The 12,670-nt window shown below is 48.2% G+C and overlaps 1 protein-coding gene and 1 pseudogene across 1 annotated transcript in view; both read left to right on the top strand.

Moving 5' to 3' along the window:
* Nucleotides 1-12,670, top strand: part of LOC147672480 (CREB-binding protein-like) — a 307,545-nt gene that overhangs the window by 244,774 nt on the left and 50,101 nt on the right. The gene's annotated exons all lie outside the window — the stretch shown is intronic.
* LOC147672481 (uncharacterized) lies at nucleotides 8,432-10,499 on the top strand (annotated as a pseudogene).

Genomic DNA, 12,670 nt, shown 5'->3' with positions numbered 1-12,670 from the left:
AGCAATGCGCTTCCTAATGTAGTTGGGGCCAACAGAGTGGAGGGCTTTGAACGCCAGCGTGAGGATTTTAAACCTGATTCTGCTAGAAATAGGTAGCCAGTGCAACCTATTTAGCAGCAATGAGGCACTGGCTCTCCTTGGCAGGCCGAATATGGCTCTGGCCGCCGAATTTTGGACAATTTGCAGTCTGGACAGAAGGTACTTTGGCAGGCCTGCAAAGAGCGCATTTGCGTAGTCTAAACGAGACCGCACAAGCGCCTGGACTACAGTCTTACGATATTGCAGGGAGATCTGTGGAAGGAATTTCCTGAGCATCTTGAGGATGCCAAAGCATTTCCCTGATAGCCCCAAAATATGGGGTCGAAAAGAGAGGTCGTCATCAAACACAACTCTAAGGTTTTTCACTTGGGATGATGACTTCTCAGGAGGGAACATGTCCTGGGGCCACCACGACTTCCAGCCAGGATCGGGGGCACAGCCAAAAAAGAGCAGCTCAGACTTATCCGAGTTGCATTTCAGGCTGTGCCGCTGAAACCACGCAAAGACTGCACTCAGACAGTCTTTGATTCTGTCACCGTCAAAGACCTCTCCCTTCCTGCAGGTAAACAGGAGCTGGGTGTCATCAGCGTATGAAATGACCCGGGCCTCAAACGCCTCCGCTACCCTCGCCAGAGGGGCCATGTAGATGTTAAAGATGGTGGGGCTCAGAATGGACCCTTGAGGCACCCCCACCTCTAGCCATGGCATTTCCGCGGAGAACGGTGGAGCCCAGATCACCTGTCGACGGTCGGCTAGGAAGGATTGAAAACAATCCAACATCGTCCCCCGCAGTCATATCTCCCTGAGTCTTAAAAGGAGACCTGCGTGTGGGACGTTGTCGAAAGCCGCCGACAGGTCCAGCATGACTAACATAGCCTTTCCCCCCCCCGATCGAGCGTCTCCCTGATGGCGTCAGTCACCTCCACGAGGGCTGTCTCCGTGCTATAGTTAGCACGGAAGCCAGATTGAGAATCATGGAGCAAGTTGTTATTCTCAATAAAGGTGGTAAGAGTATGCTGAACATGTTTCTCAGCCACCTTCGCCAGAGCAGGGAGGAGGGAGATCGGTCTGTAGTTAGCCAGCTGCAAGGGATCTAGCAGAGATTTTTTGATCAGCGGCAGAATGAGTGCGTGTTTCCATTCTCGAGGTACCACCCCGGAGCTCAATGACAAATTGAGCAAGGGATTCAGCAAGCTGTTTACTGCCGATGCCACCTTGGCCAGACACTTTGCTGGACAAGCATCCAGAGGTGAGCCAGATTGAAGCCGGGATAGTAGCTCAAGCGATGTTTCACAGGACAACTGGGGAAAGACCGATAGTGTGGGCCCGGACTCTACCTCTAAAGATGGTGCCGACCTCCATTTGCAACCTGAGGCATCGGCATCCATAGAAGGATCCACGGGGGGGAAGGAGTCTTGAATCTTTATAATTTTTGTGACAAAAAAGTCAGCAAGCTGCCTAATCCACTCTTCAGTATGAGAGTGTGAGAGGGCACCTGCAGCTGGATCAACAAACTCTTTCACAATTCTGAACAATTCCCTACTCATGTTGTCAGCTTGGTCTATTCTGTGCTCGAGATAATCCCTTTTGGCTTCAGCAATCTGTTTGTGGTACAATTTTATGACAGCACGGTACTTGATTTTCTCGTATCAGACTGAAGTGTCCCCTGAACATGACCACCAGCCTTCTGATGTACCAAATGACGTGCATTGTTAGGGATTCATCACCGAACCTAGGCTAGGTTTCCAAGAAGTGTGAGTTTGGCTTCAGCAACTGGGAGCAGTGTCGGAGAATCAAGGATTTACCCTTCTATGTCCACAGCTATGGGGGGAGGGGTTGGGGGGCTGGGAGGGGTATTAAGGGATAGCAATATGGATTTCAAAAGGCCAAACACTTAAAAAAGAAACGCATCTTTATTGTTGAATAGTTAGAGTGATGTTTCCATCAGTGAAGGACTCCTCTTCCTCAACTATCAAATGTTTCTAAGGGTAGAGGGACCATCTCCCTGGAGGAAAAAGTCCTCCAGAAAGAAAGGGTTGGCTTTCTATGCTGATTTAAAGGCAGTTTCAGCCACTGAGCCATTTGGTTTACCATATTCCATCATCTATGGGACACTAATGTACGTACAGGGCAGATAATTCCGCCCTCCAATGTGTATAAAATTCAAGGCTTCATAGTTCAATAAAAAGGAAACTTAAAATCACGTTTTTTTGGGTATCACCCCGAGAATTTGGAATTTTTTCCCCACTGAAATCAGGATGAAACCCTCAACTGCATTTTTCAACAAGCATTTGCAATGCAATAGGTCTCGCAATTGCGAGATATTGAGCTATTGGCATTGTAAATGACCATGCCTTTTATTTGTTTAAAAAACCTGCAGTAATAAAAGGCGTTGTAGTTTACAATACCAATAGGTTAAAGTTTCGAAAATGCGAGACCTATTGCATTGCAAATGCTTGTTTTGTTAGGCACGGGGACATTAAGTGATTTGTCCAGAATCAAAGGATGTTCAGCGTCGTTGCCGAGGCTCTAATCCAGTTCCCCAGATTCGAGGTCGACCGCCCTAGCCGTTATGCCAACTCCTGTCCCCGAAGCTTGAGGAGAGTGGGTGAGCTACAGGCACTAAACATAAAATAACCTTTTTCCAGCTTGACAAAGTGGTTTTGCAGTCTGTATCCTTTTCTGGATTCACATGCTGTGCATTATTCCACCATCAAGTGGTTGGGTCTGTAATTGTCTTTTTTTTCTCTTGTTTTGGTCGCTGTCGACCACCATTTGGTGCTAGGTACGTCTCCTGTGTGACGTCAGACGGTATCCTGGAGGTCGTCGTGCGTGGTGGCCATCTTCAGATTATTTTTTGTGCCGCTGGGTCTGGAAGCAAGATGGGAAGCTCCAAAGAAAGTTTTCAAAGTGTTATCGATCAACCGACGACATGGCCGGAGGCAGGAGCAGAGCATCCGTTTGAACACTAGGGAACTACTCTAGTCCACAAATGGCGAGGTAGGGGTCATGGAGAATACCTCTTTCTGATTCTGAACCAAGTGCCACCCCAAATAGGCACAACACGACCCACACAGCGTGTGTAACCTTTGCCTGAAGATCATCAGAACAAGGACTGTGAGGCCTGCGCAGTGTTCCTGCCGAAGACGCTCAGTACACGCCGAAACCATAGACAGGCCCACTACAACACAATGTCGCAGTCGACGAAGAAACCTTCCATGACCGACCTGGGTTTCGCTAGCAAGGAAGTAGAGCAGGGAACTCCACACACGAAGGATCGGACGTCGAGATCCTAGAAAAGAACTCCGAAAAGATCAACGCTGAAAAAAAGGCGAGAGAGTCAAAAAAGAAGACGGAAAAGGTAAATCACCATAAAGATCAGTAGGAACCGAAGGGCCACGAACATAAGGCACCCATGGCTGCCCCGATGCCGAGCAAAAAGGTGATAGAGGGTCAGTCGCAATAATAAAACCCGAAAAAAACAAACCACGGAACCTATCCAAAAGTTACCGAAGAGGGAAAATCGCCAAAGGCACCGAAGCCATGAGTCGACAACTAACCCCCAAAAAAGGGCACAACACCGCCGAAGACTAACGTTGACGCCAGAAAAAAAAGAAAGTCCCCGGCATCCAACGCCGAGGGCCCCTCTTGGTCGAAGGGAAAAGTAGAAGACTCGAGGAGGAGATGGCTACGCTCATACAAAAGAAAAATGAAGTTGAAGCCTCACTAAAGGATTTTCGAATCCATAATACACAGGCTGCGGAACCAGAAAACCTAGACGCTGAAGAAGTAGAAGACGCCGAGAGGGAGGAAGAAGGTATCTTTGAATCTCCACCAATACCGGAACCTCGAGGCGAAGATCCCGAGGAATACGGAGACGTACCGGAGGAAGAGGAAAACTCAAAAACCTTAGAGGATACATGGAATGACCTCGACACAGAGAGTACAGAGGAAGAAATCTGCTGCTACCCTTCGAAAGCATCACCCCCAGATGACATTACTTTCTATTAGGACATTGTAAAAAGGGCAGCAAACCTTAGAGGAAGAAAAGGGGGATACATGTTTCCTACTGGAAACCCTGGCACCTGCAACACAGGGGACACAATATCTGTCTATGTTGCTTAGTATCCTGGATCAAGGCAAAGAAGCCTTTAAAGAACCAGCTTCAAACAAAGGGGTAACTCCCAGAGTGGAGAAAAATATAATCCCTCTTCAAAGGACTTAAAGTACATACAGGGAGTTACTACACCTGACACCATCATTGTCACCACAACAAGGAGGAGAGCAACTGCAGTCTTCAACACCGGGCCGCCACCAGAGAAAGAAAGTAAGAGGATGGATATGGTGAGGAGAAGGATGGAAAAAGAAGCGGCAACACAGTGGTGCATTTCCAACTCAAAGACCCTGTTACAGATATGGCCACCTACAGTGGGATGAAATAGAAAGTTGCTGAACAAACTCACTGAGGAGGACAAGAAGAGGGCAACATCTATTGAACAAGAAGGGAAAAATGTAGTCAGCCCTAGATGCAACAGATACTCAAGTAGGCAAATGTGCACAGAAACCATCCTTAGAAGGCATGCCTGGCTCAGAATTTCTGGCTTTAAATACGAAATTCAGATATCAATCATCAACAGACCATTTAACGGAGAAGCTCTGTTTGGCAAGGAAGTGGATGAATCCCTTCAGTTAATTAAAAAGGACATTGAAACAGCAATAGCAATGGGGGCCCTACAGCAAAGACGTTCTTGTAAAAGAGGAGGCTTCTCTAACAGAAAAACCACAGGTAGAGGCAGCTTTGGTCAAGGACAGCAGACACCACAACAATCTCAGGGACAGAACCCAAACAGATGGGTAAACAGTCTAGCTACCAAGGCTGGCAACAACAACAGAAGCAGCCCTTTTGAGGAAGAGGGAATGGCAGAGGAAGAGGCCAATCCTCTAAAGGAAGAGGGAAAGAATCTAACTGACTTAATCATGGAAAAGAACCCACACAAGACACCAGTAGTGGGGGAAGAAGATCATTTTTCCACAGACAATGGAAAAGGATCACAACAGACAATTGCATATTAAAATTGGTACACTACGGATATTGCATAGAGCTCACAAAGACACTAAATACAAATCTACCCAAAGCAAGAAAAGTATGAAGATCAGAACAAACACTGCTAAACGCAGAAATCCAAGAACTATTCCTAAAACAGGCAATAGAAAAGGTACCAACACAAGAATGGTACAAAGGAAGTACTCTCCATACTTCCTAGTACCTAAACAGGACCAGTCTCTAATGCCAACCATGAACTTAAGATTCATAAACCAGTTCATACTAATAAAACACCTGAAGATGTGTACCCTTAAAGAAATAATCCCACAGATTCAAAAGGGGGATTATTTGGCAACAATGGACCTCAAGCACGCCTACTTACATATCCCTATGAACAAAAGACACAAAGCACCCTAAGATTACTGCACAACTGAACACACTACCAATTTAAGGTACTCCAGTTAGGCATAAAATCTGCTACACAGGTGTTCACGAAGTGTCTAGCCACAGTGGCAGCACACCTGAAAAGAGAAAAAATCCACATGTACCCTTACTTAGACGACTGGCTAATAAGGAGACACACAAAACAAATATGTCACGATCATGTTCAAAAAACAATTCAAATGCTATAAATTCTGGGTTTCTCAGTAAACCACAAGAAATCTACACCAGAAAGAGAGAGAACCTTCCTGGGAGCAAGACTGAACATAGTAATCGCCAAGACTTATCCCAAACAAGCCAGGATACAAGCTATCCATCACCAAACAGGCCTCTACCAGAGGGGACAGTCTCTTACAGTGAGTAAAGTAATGAAACTAATGGGCATGATGGCATCCTGTATCCCACTTATCCCTCACGCTCGCCTACATATGCACCCATTTCAAGAATGGCTCAACAACAGTTAGTCACAAGCCACAGTTAGTTGGGAGGATCTAGTGGCTGTTACACAAATGGTGCACGCAGAGATACAATGGTGGGCATCCAACAACATAACTGGGGAGACCATTCAGGGACCCAACTCCATCTGTGACAGTCACCACGGATCGTTTCAATCCCATCATCGGCCAGTCTGAAGCAGGATTTGCATCTCCTCCTCTGCTGGCAGTCTATCACGTGGGTCAGATGGGTTCTTCAGGTAGGCCGAAGGGGCTACTCCCTCCCTTTAAAACTACCCTCCCATGGCACCCTCCTACGGCCGTATCCAGGAGGATCATTTGGCGCTTCTCCGTGAGGAAGTTACGCCTCTCTTGGCCAAGGGGGTCAAAGAAATGGTCTCTGTGCCAGAAGTCGGACGTTGTTGTTATTCCCGCTACTTTTTGGTGCCCACAAAAATCAAAAGCCAACGTTCTATCCTAAAACATCGGACCCTCAACTTCTTCCTTTGAAAAAAATTCAAAATGCGCACTTTGGCCCAGGTCCTCTCTGCCATAGACCCTGGAGATTAGATGTGCGTTTTTGACTTGCAGGACGCTTAATTCCATATCCTGTTCCTGCCTTCCTGAAGTTCCAGTGGGCGCAGCATCAGGGGAATCTTTCCGACTACGCCCAGATTTCGAAGGGGACTGCGCAGCAACTGCAGTGGTGGTTCCCTCTCCCTTCCCCAACCAGAGCTGATGGTGGTGACGGATGAGTCACTCCTGTGATGGGGTGGCCACCCGGGAGAGGAGAGGAGAAGTCATCTGTTCTCCTGCAGAGTCAGGTTCCCATATTAACCTTTTGGAGCTCCGGGCGATTAGACACTGAAAGCATTCTTCCCTCTCTCAAAGGGATAGTAGTGCAGGTGTTCCTGCACAACAACACTGTCATGCGATAATGCAACTAACTGGGCAGGGTGGTGTCTTTGAGACCCTTTGTCAGGAGGCTCTCCGCCTCTGGACATGGCTGGAACATCAGGGCATATCCCTGGTAGTTCAGCATCTGGCTGGATGTTTGAGTGTCAGAGCGGACAAACTCAGCCATTGGTGCCTGGTTGATTACAAATGGTGTCTCCATCCGGAGGTGGCACAAGGTCTTTCCGTGGTGTGGAGAGCCTTGGTTAGATCGGTTTGCCTCCGAAGAGAAAGTGCAATGTCAGCAGTATTGTGCGTTGGAGTTTTGAAGGCAGCCAATGATTGGCAATGCTTTTCGGTGCGAGTAGAGTTTTGTCTTCCTCTATGCCTTCCGCCTATACCACTTCTGCCTAGAGTGCTCAAGAAGATCAAGAAGGGAAAAGGGGAGAGAGTACCTGCACTTCTATATTTCCAATTCAAGTCCTAGGAACAACGAGAGGTTATATCTTCAAAGTGAAATGCATTATATTATGTTACGTTAGTACTCCTATTATGTTTTTTGTTTTTAAGCTGTGTGTGGCATGTTTCTCAGCTGTCTGCAATGTGTTTTGCAGCACTACTCTGTGCTGCTTGAACTGAGGGTTGCTGCATTTATCCGTTGTATCTGCTTTCGTGTGCTTGTGTTCAATATTTGCTCTTTTGCGTAGGTCAACTTGCGTGATTGCTGGAAGTGGTTGCTTCTGTGGTGTGCTTCATTTGACAAGTTAGTGTTCATTATCCATGCAGTTACACCCCACACTATTCAACACCACATACTTCCAATCCACACGACAGAATGCCACATCATTACACAAAATTCAACAGCACACCACATAATTAAGCTCCACTATATACCACTCTACAACACAAAATTCCACATACTCTCCATAACCCACAATCCCACTCCACAAACTTCCAGTACACTCAATATCACATATGTTCGAGGCATGTGGGCTGCTGAATTCATATCTGTGCATAGATCGCCTCCTAGTGTTGGGTCCGGATGATCGCACATTGTTGTCCTGGAAGAGTCTTCGAAGTATCACGAGATAAGTGGCTCCTACCCTGGAATACAGTGCGCATGGGCATCCTCTCCATCCTCAGATTGTTTTTTTCCGCCATTGGGTTCGGATGTACTTTCTTAACTCAAGTTCGGAATCTTGATATAAAACCCTTTTTCACAAGGCCTTCAGGGTGTCCGTATAGTCTTTCGTTCGTGCCACGTACTTGTTCCAGTTCTTCGAACCGGACGTCGAAGGCCGCTTGCCTTTTTCGACACCAAAGGCCCCATCAACGATCGACGATGGAACGGAGCCCGTTCAAACGATGCCCCGTTTGCAACTCTAAATACCCTCACATTGACGTGCACCCGGTGTGCAATAAATGCCTATCCCCGGACCACGACGAGGCCAGCTGCATGGCCTGTTCTCGGTTCAGGTCGAAGAAAACACTTCGGCTTCGACGCGCCGCGAGACAGTCGGCGCGGGAAACAGTGCCCGACCCGGAGAACATCTTCGAGGCTGAAGACGGCGAGCTGTCGATGAAGAGGATCCTGAACAACAGCCGGATCCTGCGTCGGAGCAGAACTCTAACTATGACGAGGACAAAGAAGACTACTATGTCCATGATGAAGACGTCGTCGAGGTAGGAGACGACGCACAGGCCAACGGAGCCGTCGATGACGACTCGAGCGATGAACAAGGCCCAACCGCAGTCGCAGGGCCCGAAAATGACACTGTACTTTCAAAGGCTCAGGTTGAGGCATCGCCGGAAAGCCTTAGCCAAGATCTTAATCCACATTCTATAGCCCCGCGTCAAGGCCCGGCTAAGAATATTTCTAAGGAGCCATCGGTCGATCAACCACAATCAGCGGTTAAATGTAAACCGAAACCAACAGAGGCTAAATCGAAACCGAAACTGCTAAAAACAGTCCTCGGATCTACGACTTCGGATTCGTCGGATCCAATCAAATTGAAGAGTGTCATCGACCCTTCGGGGTCACAAGAGGATGTCGACCCGAAGATCGGGCGCCGAAGCCTGTATCTAAGGTCAAGCACGTTGCACTGACGCAGTCGACGTCAACGTCCAAAGATGGCGACACTAACAAGGGACTCAAGGCTCAGAAGACTCTCGATCCGAAGCTTCCAGCCTACAAGCCACTGGTGGCCAAGGCCTTCGAGTCGAAGACCAAAATCGACCCGAAAGAGCATGTCAAGTCGAAGCAGAAGAGCGTGCCTGCTGCGCAACAAGAGCTCAAATCGATGCAAGGCCACAAACAAACTAGTGGTAAGACGAAGTCGGTCGGATCGAAGACGGCGCCACCCTCAAAGAAGGTCAGCCCGTCGCCAATGCTTACCCCACCAATAAAGTACGGACTGCCTCCGACCGCACAACCTAAGGCGTTCGAGCCACAAAAATGCACCGACACAGCCAAAAAGGTGTCGGTAGCCTCGAGACATCAGCCCATAGAAGAGGATGTTGTGTTCCAAGCGCCCTCCTATGATAATCAGTGAAAACTATTCATCGACTCGGATTCTGGCAGACTCACTATTTATAAAAGAAAGATCATTCCAGAGAGTCCTATGGAGTCATACAAGATCCCACTCAAAAAGAAGAGGGACTCTGCCGCCTCACCTGTTCTTTTTGAACCTGTAGAGTCCTATGGACAGGAATACACCTATTCTCCCACACGTACCAATGAAGATGTGGGGGAAGGATACAATGAGGAGGAATTTAATTATCCTATTGACACACATCAAGAGGAGTCTCAACCCTGGACTGACCCTGTTGACCCTGGTGAGCCACACACCACGCCTGACACTCAGTCCTATACAGTCAAAACCTCGCCTACTGAAGATACAGCTGCGTTTAACGCATTGATTGAAAGGGCAGCCAATAACCATGATATACAAATGCACGCTGACCCAGTAGAGGAAGTCTTTTTATTTGACACTTTCTCAACTTCAGAAAGATCAGTAAAGACATTAGCATAGGCAAAGGGTGTCCTTAAACATGCTGGTGACATTTTCAAAGACACCACAAGGGCAAGGGTTGTGAACCCAAGAATTGAAAGGAAATACCGGCCTGCGCCTGTAGACCCTACGTATATCAAAGGCCAGCTCCCATTGGACTCCTTAGTAGTGGCTAATGCTCGTAAGAGAGCGAACTCTCAAACCAGTGGTGATGCTCCTCCTCCGGACAAAGAAGCCAAAATCTTTGAAGCTTCTGGCAAACGAGTAGCGGCTCAAGCGACAAATATTTGGAGAATCTCAAATACACAGGCCCTATTAGCCAGATATGATAGGGCTCATTACGACACGTTAGAGCAGCTACTACAATACCTGCCTGATGCTTATAAGGAGGGAGCAGAAATGCTAATACAGGAGGGGAAGCTGATTTCAAATGCATCCATTAAATGTGCGCTAGATGCAGCAGACACAGCAGCTAGGGCCATCAACACAAGTGTGATGCTCAGAAGGCATGCCTGGCTACGCATCTCCGGTTTCAAGCCAGAGATCCAAACAACTTTACTCAATCAGCCGGTTAACCCTGACTTTCTATTTGGTCCCGATGTAGACACGACCCTAGAAACAATTAAGACACACTGAGACAGCCAAATCCATGGGAGCTCTGCAGTCACAACAGTTCAGGGGTGGTTCCTTTCGTCGCTCCGGTAACAGGGGAGCCTCTAGAGGTCAAGCATCACAGCAAGCCCAATACAACAAAGGAGGCACACAGACCACCTATAACAAAAACAATAGGGGTGGATACCATGGGAACAGCTCCAAAAGCAGAGGACGAGGAAACAATATTGCCAGATCCTCCGCCACCAATAAACAGTGACGTCTTGTCACTGCCGCCAGACCATATAACACCGGTCGGGGGAAGACTTCAGCAGTTCCTGCCAGTTTGGGAAGGCATTACCACAGACAGGTGGGTAAGACAACTTATCCAATACGGCTATTGTCTAGAGCTAACCTCCACTCCACCCAACATACCCCCATGGCACCGTCCTATGTCCGCAGAGCACATGCACTTATTGCAGCAAGAAGTCATCTGCATGCTGCAAAAAGGGGCCATAGAACTCGTGCCTTTAAACAACAGGGTACAGGGGTGTACTCACTGTACTTCTTAATCCCAAAAAAGGACGGGTCTCTAAGGCCCATTCTAGACCTCAGACCTCAGACCCCTGAACCAATACATCTTGTCAGAACATTTTCACATGCTCACTTTGCAGCAAGTTCTACAATTGCTCAGTCAGGGAGATTTCCTAGCAACCCTAGACCTGAAGGACGCATATTTCCACATTCCAATTCACCCAGGACACAGGAAATATCTCCGGTTCACCATAAACAACCAGCATTACCAGTTAAAGGTCGTGCATTTCGGGGTCACTGCAGCCCCCAGAGTGTTTACCAAGTGCTTGGCGACAGTAGCTGTGCACCTTCGGAGGCAACACATCCATGTCTATCCTTATCTGGACGACTGGCTTATCCAAGCAAAGTCAGCCCAGCAATGCGCCAGACACATGTCCCGCACTATTCACCTCCTACACAGTCTAGGATTTTCACTGAATTACCCAAAATCTCATCTCCAACCCGCACATGTACAACAGTACCTAGGAGCGAAAATAAACACTCTGGCAGCAACAGCACAGCCAAATTCAGCAAGAATTAACAGCATGCAATTGCTGATTCAAAAGTTCACACCCCAACACTCACTCCCAGCGCAAGTATTTATGCAGCTGATAGGCATGATGGCCTCCTGCATCTTCATAGTCCCTCACGCGAGGCTACACATGCGTCCGCTTCAGGAGTGCTTGGCACGACAGTGGAACCAGGCTCTGGGACATCTAAAAGACCTAGTGTTGGTGACCGGTCGTGCATACAACTTTCTGCATTGGTGGAACACACAAAACCTTTGCAGGGGACGACCGTTCCAAGAGCCTGCACCACAGATAGTGCTGACGACGGACGCATCTCTTCAGGGCTGGGGAGCGCATGTCCTCCATTATACAGTGCAGGGACTATGGACGACGCAGCAGCAGAAGATGCACATCAACCTGCTGGAACTGATGGCAATCTTCATGGCGATGACAGCGTTCAAATTGCATTTGTGCAACAAAGTCGTGCTGATCCGGACGGACAACATGACTACCATGTATTACATCCAGAAGCAGGGAGGGACACACTCTCCACAACTGTCACACCTAGCCCAGAGCATGTGGAAGTGGGCCATTCAAAGAAACATGTTCCTCATGGCGCAACACCTCCCAGGCAAGGACAACCAGATGGCGGACCTGCTCAGCAGGCACAGCCATCAGATGCACGAGTGGGAGATACATCCCTCAGTGCTACAACCGTATTTCCAGCAGTGGGGTCGTCCAGAGATAGACCTATTCGCCACAAAGGAAAACGCAAAATGCCAAACCTTCGCCACCAGGTTCCCACTCCCGCAGTCTCAGGGCAATGCGATATGGATGAACTGGTCAGGCAGATTTGCATACGCTTTTCCCCCAGCTCCACTCATACCGCTAGTGGCACGCAAACTGCGACAGCACTCGATAACACTCATCCTAGTTGCTCCAACATGGGGGAGGCAAGCATGGTACACCACGTTCCTAGAACTATCCGTGGTGCCTCATCAAAGACTGGGACTCCCACCCAGTCTCCTCACGCAGAGCCATGGAGACATTCAGCACCCTGATCCGCAGCATTTGAGCCTTGCAATATGGCTCCTGAGGTCATAGAGTTTGGCTACCTGAACCTGCCCCCTGACT

This window comes from Lissotriton vulgaris, unplaced genomic scaffold (assembly GCF_964263255.1).
Source record: "Lissotriton vulgaris unplaced genomic scaffold, aLisVul1.2 SCAFFOLD_2147, whole genome shotgun sequence".
In the NCBI taxonomy this organism is placed as follows: domain Eukaryota; kingdom Metazoa; phylum Chordata; class Amphibia; order Caudata; family Salamandridae; genus Lissotriton; species Lissotriton vulgaris.
Note: the sequence above shows the minus strand (reverse complement) of the source record. Positions and strands in the feature narration are given on the sequence as shown.